The sequence below is a fragment of the Staurois parvus genome, unplaced genomic scaffold (genome assembly GCF_062004578.1).
Source record: "Staurois parvus isolate SC_StPar_1 unplaced genomic scaffold, SC_StPar_1.0 ptg000048l, whole genome shotgun sequence".
NCBI lineage: Eukaryota > Metazoa > Chordata > Amphibia > Anura > Ranidae > Staurois > Staurois parvus.
Window position 1 is genome coordinate 11,229,702 of NW_028317844.1, and position 15,739 is coordinate 11,245,440.

The window sequence follows — 15,739 nt, forward strand, 5'->3', positions numbered from 1 at the left end:
AGAAATGTAGGGGGTGCAGATAGTGTGTAGGATGTTTCAGCACCAAGAACACTACACAATAGTACCTGATTTAACACCTTGCACCAGATAGTGTGTAAAATGTTTCAGCACCAAGGGCAGTACCACAATAGTACCTGATTTAATACCTTGTAGTAGTGGTGAGGAATGTGGAGGAACAGATAGTGTGTAGGTTGTTTCTGTACCAAGGACACTACACAATAGTACCTGATGTAACAACTTGCAGTATTGGTGAGCAATGTGGAGGGACAGATAGTGTGTAGGATGTTTAAAGACTAGGACAGTACCACACTAGTACCTGATTTAACACCTTGCAGTAGTGGTGAGCAATGTGGAGTGAAAGATAGTGTAGGATGTTTCTGCACCAAGGACACTACACAATAGTTCCTGATGTAACACCTTGTAGTATTGGTGAGGAATGGGGGGCAGCAGATAGTGTGTCAAATGTTTCAGCACCAAGTACAGTACCACACTAGTACCTGATTTAACACCTTGTAGTAGTGGTGAGCAATGTGGAGGGACAGATTTTGTGTAGGATGTTTCTGCACCAAGGACACCACACAATAGCACCTGATTGAACGCCTTCCTGCACTGGTGAGGCATGTGAGACAGCAGTTATTGAGTAGGGTTATTCAGCATCAAAGGATAGTACCACACTAGTACCTGGTTTCAAGCCTTGCAGTACTGGTAAGGTATGTGGAACAGCAGTAGGATGTTTTAGCACCAATGATAGTGCTACAGTAGAACCTTAAGTAACGCCTTGGGGTACTGGTGAGGAATAATAGGCAGCAGATTTTAAGAAGGATGTTTAGGGACTAGGATCAGTACCCCACTAGTACATGAATGAATACCTTTCTTTATTGGTGAGAAATATGGGACAATAGTTAGAATGCAAGATGTTTTATCACCAAGGACAGCCACATAGTAGTAACGTCTTCCAGTACTGCTGAGAAATGCAGGGCCGCAGTTAGGATGTTTCAACACCCAGGACCACATTTTTACCTGATTTGACCTGTTGTAATAGTGATGAGGTTTACGATACTGCATTTAAACGGATGCATTGTAGTGCTTGTGATGAATAATGTTGTTGCTGTTATTGTGTACCATTATGTAGCACTAAGGAAAGTAACTTGATTTGGCTGCATGCAGTTCTGTTGGGGACATGGGACAAAGTTTATTGTGTATGACAGTTCAGCACCAAGCATAGTACGCGGCTAGGAGATAATGAGACTCCTTGTAGTAATGATGACAAGTATGGGACTGCTGTCATTGTGTTGTCCTATTTCAGCACTAAGGAAAGTATCATGATTTGGCTGCATGCAGTACCAATAGGGAACATAGGACAGTAGTTATAATGCATGACAGTTCAGCACCAAGCATAGTATGGTGCTAGGATATAATATGACTCCTTGTAGTAGTAATAACAAATATGGGACTGCTGTCACTGTGTTGTCCTATTTCAGCACCAAGGAAAGTAATATGATTTGGCTGCGTTTAGTACTGATGGGGGACATGGTGAAGTAGTTATTACGTTTGACAGTTCAGCACCAATAATAGCAGGATGCTGGGACATAATGGGGGAGAATTATTAAAACTGGTGCATACAGAATCTGGAGCAGCTGTGCATGGTAGCCAATCAGCTTCGAACTTCGGCTTGTTCAATTAAGCGTTGACAATAAAACTTAGAAGCTGGTTGGTTACTATGCAAAGCTGCACAAGATTCAGCATATACTAGTTTTAGTAAATCTCCATCATAGTGACATTTTGTAGTGACGACAAATATGGGACTGCTGTTACTGTATTGTCCTATTTCAGCACCAAGGAAAGTAATATGATCTGGCTGCTTGTAGTACTGATGGGATATAGGGACAGAATGGGATATAGGACAGTAGTTATTATGTATGACAGTTCGGCACTAAAGAGAGAACGGTTCTAGGACATCATTTGACTCCTTATAGCACTGATGAGAAAAATGGGACTACTGCTATTATGTATCACCTTTCAGCATCAGGTATAGTAACATGATTTGGCCACTTGTAGTATAAATAAGGAACATGGGGAAGGAGTTATTTATCACATTTCAGCACTAAATAGTACGATACTAGGACATAATGTGACTTGTTGTAGTAGTGATGAGGAAAATGGGACTACTGCTATTATGTATCACCTTTCAGCATCAGGTATAGTAACATGATTTGGCCACTTGTAGTATAAATAAGGAACATGGGGCAGGAGTTATTTATCACATTTCAGCACTAAATAGTACGATACTAGGACATAATGTGACTTGTAGTAGTGATGAGGAAAATGAGACTACTGCTATTATGTATCACCTTTCAGCATCAGGGATAGTAACATGATTTGGCCGCTTGTATTATGAATAAGGAACATGGGACAGGAGTTATTTATCACATTTCAGCACTAAATAGTACGGTGCTAGGACATAATGCGACTCCTTGTAGTAGTGATGAGGAAAATTGGACTACTGCTATTATGTATCACCTCTCAGCATCAGGGATAGTAACATGATTTGGCCACTTGTAGTATGAATAATGAACATGGGGCAGGAGTTATTTATCACATTTCAGCACTAAATAGTACGATACTAGGACATAATGTGACTGCTTGTAGTAGTGATGAGGAAAATAGGACTACTGCTTTTTTTTTTCTTTACCATGCTTTAGCATCAGTCAGAGTAGCATCATTTGGAGTGTAGTAGTACCGATGAGGTACATAGTGTGTGTTCCATTTCAGCACCACGGACAGTCGCGTTGAAGCACATGATTTGACGCGTACTGGTACTAACGGAGAGTAGGGGCTGCTGTAATGGTGTGTGTGGTTTCAGCACCTTGGAGAGCACCGCACTAGTACATGCTCTGACTTATGAGTCATGATTGCTGGTTCTAACAATGGATCCAATCATCCTCACTACTAGATCTTCCGCATCTTTGAGGTCATTTATATGAACAGATCCAAGCTCCATTGCGATGTATAATAGATGCTACACTGATAGCAGCACCTTTTTTTTGTGTAGGCCCGCAATAATACGCTTAGATATTGCACCTCGCACTGAAACAATTGAAAAGGACACTTTGCACCATATGTTTACCTCAACAAAACCCACTGAACACCAGCCTGGAACTTATCTGACATGTACTGACGTGCGCTGAGTTGATTTATTACACCACAGAACTGAAGGCGCTGCTTTGAGAATAGCAAAAATGTGTTTTCCTTTGCATTGCAGCAAGCTTATCTCAGAATTGATATGCTATATTGTGGGAAGGTATCTTTTATTACCTTGGATTCCAAATGTGAAATATGTTTGAGAGTGAGCGTTGCTGATGTGCTAAGAGAGGGCCTATGTATTTAAATATCGGAGCTCAGGGAACTTCAGGCTTGAGATCGCTGTAAAATCAATAAACAGACAATTCGGTTGAAATTTTGTCCAAGCCTGTTAATGTCAGAGTCAAACGTTTTGAAGTTTTCATCCTTCTTTCTTTTTCTTTTTTTTTTTTTTAACAGAGATTGCTTCCTTCCTTTTAAATGTATACCTACACAGTAGTCACGTTTCTGTGAGTCTGAAAATGCTTAGGTTGAGAATTAATTATGAAATCCCAGTTTTGTGGCTATATTTATGTGCTGATGTTATTTCTCAGATGTCCTTTGTGGATTATTAAAGACCTTGCTTCTCATGCTGATATAAGGTTAAACTGGTATTTTTTTCCCAGCAATAAATGGCAAGTACTGGAGACCTTACCAGCAATAAAATGATAAATTGCACTTTCCAACAAGGCATGCAGCAATGAATACTGCAGTGATACACATACCCAATACGAATTTACCCTTCTTTGGTCTCAATCGTATTACAATTAACTAAAATATGAATAGATGCTATAAGTTACTGCAGTTTGCACATATATCACTAAGGATTATTGGCTAAGCCTAAAATTATATTAGTAGGTTTTTAGGCTGATAAGGCTAGCAATCTTTAAAAGTTATTTGAAGAATGAGGCCAAGTAAATGTAAAATAAAAGCATATTAGTGTGTTAATGTTTTATTATTTATTATTATATATCTGCATAGGAGCAGTAATATTTGCCTGGTCTGGCCTTACTTAATGCAAACGTTTTTGTGCAGTCTCAAATCATGTGAAACACCAACAAAGCTCTTGGTAGCCAAATATTCATGTGATCCTTGTGCTTAGGCTTTGGATCAGTAGAAGACACCCACATTTTAGATCAAATTTGCTTGAAAATGATTGTGTACTCTATGCAAGCCACAGAGGGTAAAGGGCATTGAAGGTACCATATGGTGTCTGCTGTTTTCTTCCCTAAGTTCCAGCCTCTCCTATCTATAACTGAAGCAACAACATTTCTGGAAGTATACGTTTGTACATGGGTCCTAAGTAGCCAGTTACCAGGCCTCAGCACTGTCATGTAAGTTGGGGAAAGCATGGTGATGGTATCAACTTTCAGAAAGTTGGCACTTGCAAATTATTTTTAGGGGCACTAACAGATGATTGATATAGGATAACACTGCAGTGTTGGTAACAGCCTGTACAGTATGGTGTCCATTGTTTTGATTGCCTATTAGTTTGCCTAGTTTTAGCAAAGTTAAGATTTGCTGTAAGGCCAAAGTGGTAACTTAAACAGTATTTAAATTAAAGTATTATGCTTGGGAAATGATTTCTTACGAATGCATTTAGCAGCAATTTATGGTTCCTCTATGGCCTTCTGTATAGTCCTATTTAGTTATCTATATAGTCCTTGCAATGAATAGATTTTTGAAACATTCTCTATATTTTAAAAACTGTGACTCACTTTCTCCAACATTCTTTGTATAAGATTTTGTACAACACTTCATAATGAAGACAGATCATTACCTGACTCAGCACTGTGAACACCTGAACCAAGTGCACATTTCAAAATACCAAGAACACAACATTTGTCACAGCATTCGGCATTGTTGTGCTTGTGTTTATGAATGCATTTCAAGGTATTTTTTTACCGCTGAATCTCATTAAGCTTCCATAATTTGTTCTGTTCTTTTATATAATTGCAGTACTGATTTTTTCCTGATTCCTGAGTGTCAAAATTGAAGAGATCTGATGTTGCAGTAATCAACATTAGGTATAGCAGATAATGCAGAGTAACAATGTATGTTAACATATCACGTTCTGTTCTGTGTAAATGAGGGACTCACTGATGCTTCAGTGAATGCAGTACCTATAAAAGGGCTACTGTTTTCAGATTCTGTTCATTAAGCATGAGAACTGGTGATCAAATACTGCAAGCTTTGATGAAAGCATAATATACTATTTGTGAAGAGCAGCCATTATTAACGGATGGTCAGGCGAACACACATCACCAGCCATCTCCATATCACTTGGCTTAATGTAGGTGCCGATTTAACTAATCAACTGTTATCTGTTCTGGTTTATCAGATGGACACAGGCCCTATATCCTGTCTACTCCCTCTAAATATACAGAGTCTGGGATTTCCCATGCTTCCTATTAGCTGACTGTTTTTCTGATTTATGGTCTGCCCCTACCAGGTTGATGATTAATGTCAACTTAAGATGGTAATTAATGTTTCCCTGCTATCAAATCTGGAGTTGTATCTAATCAAAGATCTTTTCTTAGGGCAGATTTACTGTTCTAGTCAATCCCAGCTATCTCTTTCTTGTCTATTTCCTAGAGAAATAAGAATTACCTGCCTTCTCAAACATGCACAGATTTGCTGCAAAGCTGCAGATGATTGCATTGTGGCGTAAGGACATCATGTACTCATGTACTAAAGCACTGCTGGAATACAGAAATGTAATTCTTATAATGCAAATGTAACTCAAAGAGCTCATTCAGAAGGCAGATCAATGAGAAATAAGGATCCCCTTAAGTAGTGCAGTCTGGAACAACCAAAGTTGAGCTTCCATGGTCAGACCAGTTAGAAGACAATCTTGTTGTTATGGGTTTTCCAGTGTACATGTCCTTATTGTCCTTTGCAATGCCTTCTCAATAATCCCAAAAAGGGTCAAAGCCACATGTGCAAGGATGCGCAAAGTATAATAACCCAAAGGGGTTTATTTACTAAAACTTGAGAGCGCAAAATCTAGTGCAGCTGTGCATGGTAGCCAATCAGCTTTTAACCCCAGCTTGATAAATTAAGCTTTGGCAATAAAACCTGGAAGCTGGTTTATTTTTATACAGGGCTGCACCAGATTTTGGACGCTCCAGTTTTAGTACATAACCCCCACAGTAACCAATCACATTCTAAATAAGTCTGGCATATGAAAAATTCCTGATTGCTTTTGGAAACTGCACTATGACCACTGCTCCCTTCCCAATAATGATTAATAGAAAAAAAAACTGCTATGATGCATGATACTATCTAACTATTGATCATGCTATATACCATCACTGCATGCAAAATTTTGGACTCTGTTGCTTTCCAATTTGAAAAAAATGAAGGAACAGCTAAAAAAAAAACAAAAAACAAAAACCAGTGGATGCCATGGATGATAAGCAAGCTTTAACAAACTGTACTAGATTGCTGATGACACCGCAGAAGACTCCCTGCCCTCGGCCGATGAAGGAGTCACCTGTGCAGTGACAGGTAGAAATGACATGCCAAGGCAAATGAAAGAAGGGAGGGAGGAGTCTACTGGACAAGCCCAGCGACTCCCCCTAGTCTAGGGTGTCGGTAGTTGCTCAGCTGGCTCAATGATCGGGTCGGGTGCCATGTATAGGATCATGTGTCCCAGTGCTGAGAACTCTTACCTTGTCAAGGCGAGGTCAGCCCCGGGCGGCTGGCTCTTTGATGAGAAGCGAGCTCTGGCTGGGGAGGGTGGGACAGCTTGGCTTGGCTAAGACCTCAGCTATGGCAGTAACGCTGGAACAGAAAGAGTCCTAAGAGCTGAATGACAGAGACACTCCCACTGTTAGTGCGAACGATGTCCAACATTGCTGTGTACTTTCTCTAGTGCTGGATCGCATGAACACGCTACAGTATATGCATCAAACACGAATCCTTCTCATCACTTACAGGGGGTTGTAGTTCATTGTAGCAGTATCAAGGTTTATGCAAAAGGGCAATCACGTAGGCTCTGCTAGTCATCCATCTGTAAATATTCTCTGGTATACAGAGTGAACTGTGTATGTAAGAGAAAATGCAGATAGAGAAAAGTTGAATTAATGAGTTACATCCCTATCCTCCTAATTCCATTTCACAATATAGGCTCAGTAAGATAATATGTCTCACTACTTCTGAGATGCAGCTTCCAGTCCAATGAGAAAATCACTAGTTGATCGCTTTACAGTTGCATCACTGACAAAGCAAAGATGCTATGTGCTGTGGTTGATTCTCAGTTTGCTTTACAAATCCAGCAAGATGGCACAGCTTTTTAATTTAGCTAACATAAGTTTTTTTTTTTTCTTTTTAAGATGCAAAGGATAAACAGCACTCATTATAATTATCGCAGTGTGTTATCTCCAGAATGCTGGTAAGACGCACTGAGAGTAAATGGAGCAAGTTTCCAGGGAATAAAATGTGCATCTAAGTAAAAAATCCCAGGATCCTTCCAGAGGAATTTCTAAGAGTGCACTCAGGCATTGAAGATGTAATCAGTGTTCTCATATTTGTGATGTAGTGTACTATGCATGAAATACTCTAGTGTGGAAACACTGAAAACATTCTGGGATTGTAGGTTAGGAAATTCAGGAGATGCTACTTGATGTATCTATGATTGTTGGAAGACTCCATGCACACTGGCTTAAAAATCGCTGCTTCTACAGGAGTTTTCTGTTTTGCCTGGAGAAGTATCTCACTGTTATGCTATGTGTCCATGCATGTTTGGATCATAGGCATATTTTAAGCTCAACATTTAGAGGCAGAAAAATGCGTTTTTGATTGGAGCTTTCTGGCAGAAAAATGCTAAACTGTCCTAAATTTGCTTAAACTGTGTAATAAAACGTTCTATATCAGTGTTTTTGTCTGCCAAGGGAATTGGTATTTTTTTAAGCCCAGTGTGTATGGAGTCTCAGTATGCATCAATCAGACACACTCGTTTGGAAATACTACATAGGGATTGATTTACCAAAGGCAGATTGACTGTTCACTTTACATACTTTTACATACTGTTCATATTACACACTCTTCAAGGTTCAAAGTAGAATTCCAGCCTAACATTAACTTTGCTTAAAAATATTCTTGCCCGCCTCCTACTACCTATTCAGTGTAAAAAAATATGTATACGTACCTATTGTTAGTCTGATCTGGTCACATGATCCCAGAGCTCTGGCTCCCCTGTGTCAGTGAGCAGCAGCTGCAGGAGAGAGGAGGAAGTGGGATCATCTCCCCTGCTGCCTCCACTCATTGGCACAGGGGATCATGTGACCGGACCAGAGCAGACTGAATTATTGTTATACAGTATTTATATAGCGCCAACAGTTTGCTCAGCGCTGTACATTATAATGGGAGACAGTACTCGAGACAGTACAATAACAATACAATACAATACACGAGGGGTTAAAGGGCCCTGCTCTTTGGCGCTTACAATCTAGGAGGGAGGGGAGAGTGGTACAGGAGGAAATAGCTGTGGGGGATGGAGTGGTGGGAAGAGTGGAGGAGATCAGCAATTAGGTGAGTGCAGGGTAGGCTTCTCTAAAGAGATGGGTTTTCAGGGTGCGCCTAAAGGTGAGGAGGGTAGGTGACAGTCTAAAGAATTGGGGTAGTGAGTTCCAGAGGATGGGGGAAGCTCTGGAGAAGTCCTGGAGATGGGCATGGGAGGAGGAGACCAGGGAACTGGAGAGTAGGAGATCTTGTGAGGAGCGGAGAGTGCGTTTTGGGTGGTAGATGGATATCAGGTTGGTGATGTAGTTTGGGGCAGTGTTATGAACAACTTTGTACGTCAATGTTAATATTTTGAATTTTATGTGTTAGGCAATCGGAAGCCAGTGGAGGGATTGGCAGAGGGGGGTGGCAGATACAGAGCGGTTAGTAAGGTGGATGAGTCTGGCCGCAGTATTCAGGATAGACTGAAGCGGGGATAGCCTGTGTTGGGGTAGGCTGGCGAGGAGGGAGTTGCAGTAGTCAAGTCATGATATGATAAGGGAGTGAATGAGTTGCTTAGGTAAGTATACATAGCAGGAGGGGACATTTTTAAACCATCATTAAACCCCAAATCAAAAATGTAATATATTTCAACTTATCAATCCTTATATGTTGTGGTTGCATACATTTTCTTTTTTAGTTTTTTTTTTTCTTTGGTGTCACTGGTGATATGGCCAGTAATACACCTCCTGCGTGCCCCCACTCAGGATGAAGGTCCAAAGGGGCAACTTTGGACAACAGCATTGTTGGTCTAGGGGAAGGAGAGTGTTAGATGGACTAGCAGATTTACATGCACTAACAAATTGAAGCCAAACTCCAGCTCACACTACAGTTACACAAGTAGTTACAGCAAACAGTTTTTTGCTTTTGAGATATAGGCCTTACACGAATAAATAAAAGCTGATCATTGGAAGCACCCCTGTCAGCAGTAAATGGCTTATCTAATCCCCATAACTGCTTTTGCAGGACAGCTTGTTCTGTTGAAGAACGATAGACTTATGGACATCTACCAGGGAAAAATAATGGACTTAAAGCCTAACAATGAAATCTTTTGCAGCCATCACATCTATGAATTGGTAAGCTTCAATACAATAAACATTTGCTTTCGGATTTAATGACACTTTAAGCATAGTTAGAGTTAGGCTGGAATTCCATTTATAGGTCTGGATTCACAGAAACCGTGGTTTTGCGGCAAATCCCTAAACATTTTTGTTTGAAATAACTGGGACAATTTTTTAAAAACAAAATGCTCTGCAAGACCATTAAACCATTGCTAGCAGGGCCAATAAAGGGGTTTTGAATAAACCAGCTCCCTCTCAATAAAATGGTGGGGTCTCATTGCAGCCATATTTTAAATACAGTATAGTGAAGCTGAGTAGGGATAGGAATGAGTTGAAGCTATGATGACTTCCATCATCCAATCATGTGCAAGCAAAAGTGTGGAGTTTTTTCCTTGCAGATGATTGTGTATTCTTTGCTAAGTAAAATTGCAGTACATTCTTTAAGTTGTGGTGAAAATTCCCTTGCAAAGTTCAACTTCCCTTGCTAAGCAAACAGTCTTTAGTAAATCAACCTCATGAAGTAGTACTGGTGCAAATAAGACCACAAAGAACCTTAGAAAAGCTGTACTGTACAGTACTGTACAAAATATTTCAGGTTGGAAAATGTGCTCAGGTAACCTATTGTTCACTTTCCTGGTTCAGCAGAAATAATCTAGGTACGCGTTAAAAGTAGGGTTGAGACTTGAATTCACTACAACCTTGGTTTTGCAGCAATCCATTTGTCTGAATTCACTGGAACAATTTTTTAAAAATGAAAATGCTTTACAAAGCCTTTGAACCATTGCTGGCAGGGCCAATATAGGGGCTTTTGGTTAAGAAAGCCCCTTCACTATAACATTATAGGGGGTTCATTGCAGCCATATTTTAAATATATTGCCTCTGCAGTAGGGAGAGGATGGGGGAGCTGACAAACTGCGTAAGGAGTTGTTACTGTTAGTTAGCAACATGTGCTTTACCCCTGTAAATAAGAATGGTGGGGGTTTCATCCCCTTCCCCCATGTTCACGATTCTTTATTTAACCTAAAAGCCTTTAATAGAAATATTAACTGTGTCAGAAGCACATTTGATTGCCAGTTATTTTTCTGTTCTAGGCACTGGGGGCTTTTGAGTTTAATTTTATTTTGTGGTAGATTTGAGGTCAGCAGTCCCTTTTAGCTACTGGCCTGTCTATAGAAAACTACTTTTTTATTTGTCTGCTAGGTTTTCCCTTTGAAAATAGGGCTTTTGTTTCAGGGACTAGTATTTTGGGATTTCATTTGCTTTGGGGGATATATTTTCTATGTTGATAAGGTCTTTATTTTAGCTTCGGGTGCTCAAAGTGCAGAACTCACTTTTTTATGAAGCTGCCTTGTATTTTCAGCGCACCATTCCAGTAAAAGAAAAAAAATGAAAAAATGTGTAATTCAAACTACCTCATATTCTGATATGCATTTTCACACTCACAAACCATATTCCCACAGTAAAATAAAGTTATACACACACCAGTTAGGCCTGTTCTCCCTGATTAAAAGTGTGCTTCTGACCAGTTTGATTCAGCTCTAACATGTCTGGGATAATGCTCTAAATTCTTACCTGAAAATACTGGCCCGTACATTGTGTCCCCGAATTGTGACCTAATCATGCTTTTTAAACCTGTCCTGACACTGGCCACGTTTTAAACTGCTTTATCATCTGCTATGTAGTATTTGTTAATGAACATTATATAGATATTACCAAAATCAGGACAGTTTTGCAAGACTGAAAACAGGGATACTGCTTTCCAGTTTTTGTCAGCAAGTCAAAGCAGGCCTATTACTGCTTGATAAAAAAAAAAGCTTGCTGAAACCATCTGGAAAAAACTTAAAAAGAACAACAACAAAAAAACAAAACAAAAACAGAAATTAATTGGACTGAAGTGCTGATGAATAATCCAAGATAATTATAAAAAAAAAAGAAAATACAGCCAAGTTAGCACAATCAAATTATCCCGTGAGGGAGATTGTTGGTAAAAATTGCATTGTTTTGTAGCACAACATACAGGTTTAAGGCATTTCTATGTCACCCTCAAAGCCATGTGAAAATGACCCTCTCCCTGCTTCATGGATCTTTTTTTGGCATTGGTACATGTCCTTCATGATAGCTCCCAGTGCTTCCCATGCATGTTTCTTAATTTATTTATTTTATACCATAGCTTGGCTATTAAACCCAAAAATTACCAGAATTCACTAATTAGATTCACCAAGATAGACTTCAACGGGATTTGCATTTGCTGAAGTTCAAACAATGTTTACTAAAATCCCTGTTAATTAAACCTGGATAGTTTTTTTTATTACTAAGTAAAAGGGAAGCTGTAGTCTAAAGGCTCATTCAGATGACAATTACTATCATCTTACAGGCCATTTCTTCTATGGCTCCTACTATATCTAACCTACAAATGCACCTAACATTTAACTTATGGAGATTTGTTCACTTATATACATTATATCAGGACCCTTGTCTGGACTTGGACAGCAACATAACTATGTGCAAAGTATATACTTGACTTTTTGTGGTTACTCTTGCTTCAAATTTAAACAGATCATCTATTGATTTCAATTATAACATTTTATTTATTGTCCTTGTTGTTGGACCATTCCATGAATTCTGCAATGTGGTGGTCAATTATAGTCATGGCTATGTCATCACACATTATAAGATCAGATAAATGATTGCCAGTTTAATGATTCTCATACAGTCACAGTGTTGTAAAGGCTAATTCTGAACACTTTCCGTTAATTTAAAGTGTTACTAAACCCAGGACTCTGCATTCATTATATCTGGTCTCCCACGGTACACAGGACATGGAAGTGCAATTATTTTAGTAAATGTAAAACTGCAAAATACCTTTTCTCATCAGCAGTTAGAGCAGTCTTGTAACTTCTATCAGTATCCAGCAGAACACTGGCTAAAACTTGTATGAGGAGTTTTCATTCTCCCCTGATTGTCCTATGAGACTGCAGGACCCCTGACCCGCATGCGATCAGCACAGTGCTGATTGGCCCTGTGCTGATCACATGCACTCCCAAGAAAAAAAACCCTTAGGTTACACAGTGAGTATAACAAGCATGTTTACTGCATATACAGACTGATTTTACTGTTGTGGGTTTAGTAACACTCTAAATTGTTTTTTAAGCGTTTTCTAGCTGAAGTTTTGAGTGTTCCTCATTATAAAGCTTTATTAAACAGTTACAAAACATACCTCTTCCTTATTGTGCAGATATTAGAGTCAAAGTACCTCCCATATTTACTGTACTACAGTTTTCTGTCTCTGTTGACAGCACGATGGGTTAGTTCTAATAATATTTACAGGGACCCTGGTAACTGTAATTTAGAAATATTTGTAAAGGATTTGGAGTTGTTCTCAGCTTTATTTTGTTTTACTTTATTATTGCCTGTGTTTTAACATGTTTTATTTCCCCATATTACTGAATATGTAACTGGTCTCAAGGTACACAATATTATTTTTAATTTACTGATTTTGGCTGACAAATATTGACTGTGCTGTTTATTTAACGTGCTATTTTACCCCAATACATATTACTACTTTAGTGTCTCAGGCTTTAAATCTCCAACACTCATTTGCTTAGATATAGTATAAAAAAGAAATAAGGAACAATTACTGACCTAGATGCACAATCCAAAGCCCAATTCCTCTTACAAACTGAGGGAGTCTGATGCCAAAAAGTCCTGCACGTATTAATTCGTCTTCGAGCAGATGACCGTTTTTTTCCTCACAATGGCACTCCTAAAGCTGCCCATACATAGAAAACTAGATGAATTTCGATTCATGTATGGTCACTGTGGTTGAACAGAAGTCAGTCTATTGATCCACTTTGGTACAACCTCCCAGATGGATATTAGCTGCTCAACAAGCGCTGCAGCACTGATAAATCTCCTCACTATCAGAATACAGACACAGAGGGGAGGATTCCCTTATCAATCTAAATGCATGGATAGGAGACTCGGGACAGTTTTTTCATTCAACCCAATGACTACTGTTCTTTTGGAAAAAGTAATGGGATTTATTTACTGAAGAAATATATACTTTTTTCAACAAAGTGAATGGTAATTTGCAATGTGCATTTTCCTTTAGCTTAGAGAATAAGGAAAAGCTGTATCCACTTTCAATAATCAATCTCGTGCATATAAAAAACAACTGATTTTTTTCTTGCACATGATTGGATCATTGACATGAACATATATTCATCCTATTTACTAAGCTCAGTGATTGGCTGTTGTGTATTACTTTTTTCCAAAAGTGATTTCTCAACAAATTGCGTGTTTCATTTTTCCAGATTCAGATTTGTAGCAACCTATGCAAGTGGGCATTTTTTTCTACATTAGTACTGTTATTTAAAGTAAAATCTACACAAACAAGGCATTCTTTTTCACACATATCAATTTGCTGTAAAAATATTCCACTGAAATACAAATATGCATTATGAATCCACAATAAAAGGGAAAAGGATGTTGAAGAGTTTGGTAGAAAAACAAAACCCTCACCTGAACAAGTCACTGCTGTTGTAGTCACTCTTGTGTCAGATAGTCAATTCAATGTTCTCTAAAAAATGGCATGTGTTAAGCCCTGATAGTAAATACTAAGAAGCCACTATTTCTATAAGAAAGTAATTACAGCAAAGCATATTTGTATGGTCCAGAACCTGATATTCTCTATAATGGGATGCCTGTACAGCCATCAGGAGCAGTAAGTGCAACCAAGGAGAATATTTTTCTTTTTTAGCCATTGTATCAGCTTAATAAGTGTTTGTGACTATGATGTACTGTGACAACAATACTAATAAATACAACACCAGAAATGGAAGGGGCAGTCTCGAAAAACAGAAAATTGTCCAAACTCTATGCTTGCTCGTTTCAGGATTCATGTCCTTCCCCAAAAAGGAAAATATTAAACGTCTGCTTCTCTTACTTCTTATTATGCTGTAAACTGAAATTTTGGCATGCCATATTGTACCTGATCTATCCAGAGAAGAAATGCCAAACGAGAGATTAGTTGCTGCATGCTTTAACCAGCAAAACTGGCCTCTGCTTTCCCTTCATGCTTTTCACCTGGGATACCTGACAAGTCATAACAGCAAAAACATCATTGCTGCACTAATTTTGTTCATATTTAATCATCATGAAGTGTTGGAAAAGGTTTTGGACAAAATCAAGATAGTTTGTATCCAATGTAGCAGCATGTTAGGCTACTAAAATATGCTCCTGGCATTTCAAACTCAAAGAATACTTATCCTATTCAGGCTAATCTGAGACATTCTGATTTTCTACAGGTGTTTTGCCACCTCATTAAATAATGGAAAATAGTCAATAACTACATTATTCTCCACAGTATGGAAGCTCAGAGTGTTCACTTCTCTGAGCCAAGGCAGAGCTAATTAGAGACTTGTGTCAGTGGGAAGCCTAGCTTAAGCAATGTTTACACTCCTCCCTCCTACCATATATTAGAGCAAGCACTTCTTTTTTTGTTTTGCAGACTGTGAAAGATAACTAAAATTGTCACCTGTATTTTTTTCTATATCTGTCCATGAGCCCATTTGGGAAATGTTCCGTCACTTCCTGTCTCAGGTCAAGAAAAAGATGGAGTTGGTATCATTAGGGCAGGAAGGCATGGGTAGTAATAAACTCATTGTCAGCTGTATTAACACTAACTTGCTCTAATAAAATATATTTAGATTTTTTTTGTGTCCCTATTAGGATATATTATTACTTCCTTTTCTTACAGGAAGTAATGGGGAATCTCCCCAATAGGGGCACAGATGCCAATATAAATCTAACAAAGGTTCAAAGCCTATCCAACCTAATTTAACCTAATTCTCTACCCCAAAAAATAAAATGTTTTTATCTGAAGTTGAGGTTGATATAAAAATGCAGGGGCTTTATATACTAGGGACACCACTTACGGAGAAAGAAAGGAAGGCAAGAAAAAATAGCAAGCAAAGGCAAAAAAATTATATATGGTTATTACTTTAAGTGAAGTAGACCCTGTGTCTAGAACACCAGTCAACTGTGGTCATAAA

General features: G+C 38.7%; 1 protein-coding gene across 1 annotated transcript in view; it reads right to left on the minus strand.

Annotated features, from left to right (window-relative positions):
• GRIK2 (glutamate ionotropic receptor kainate type subunit 2) overlaps window positions 1-7,034 on the minus strand; it is an 855,383-nt gene extending 848,349 nt beyond the window's left edge. The window contains exon 1 of the mRNA XM_089665163.1: window positions 6,795-7,034. The gene's annotated coding sequence lies outside the window, so the exon portion shown is untranslated. The remainder of the gene's footprint in view (window positions 1-6,794) is intronic.
• Window positions 7,035-15,739: the final 8,705 nt, after the last annotated feature.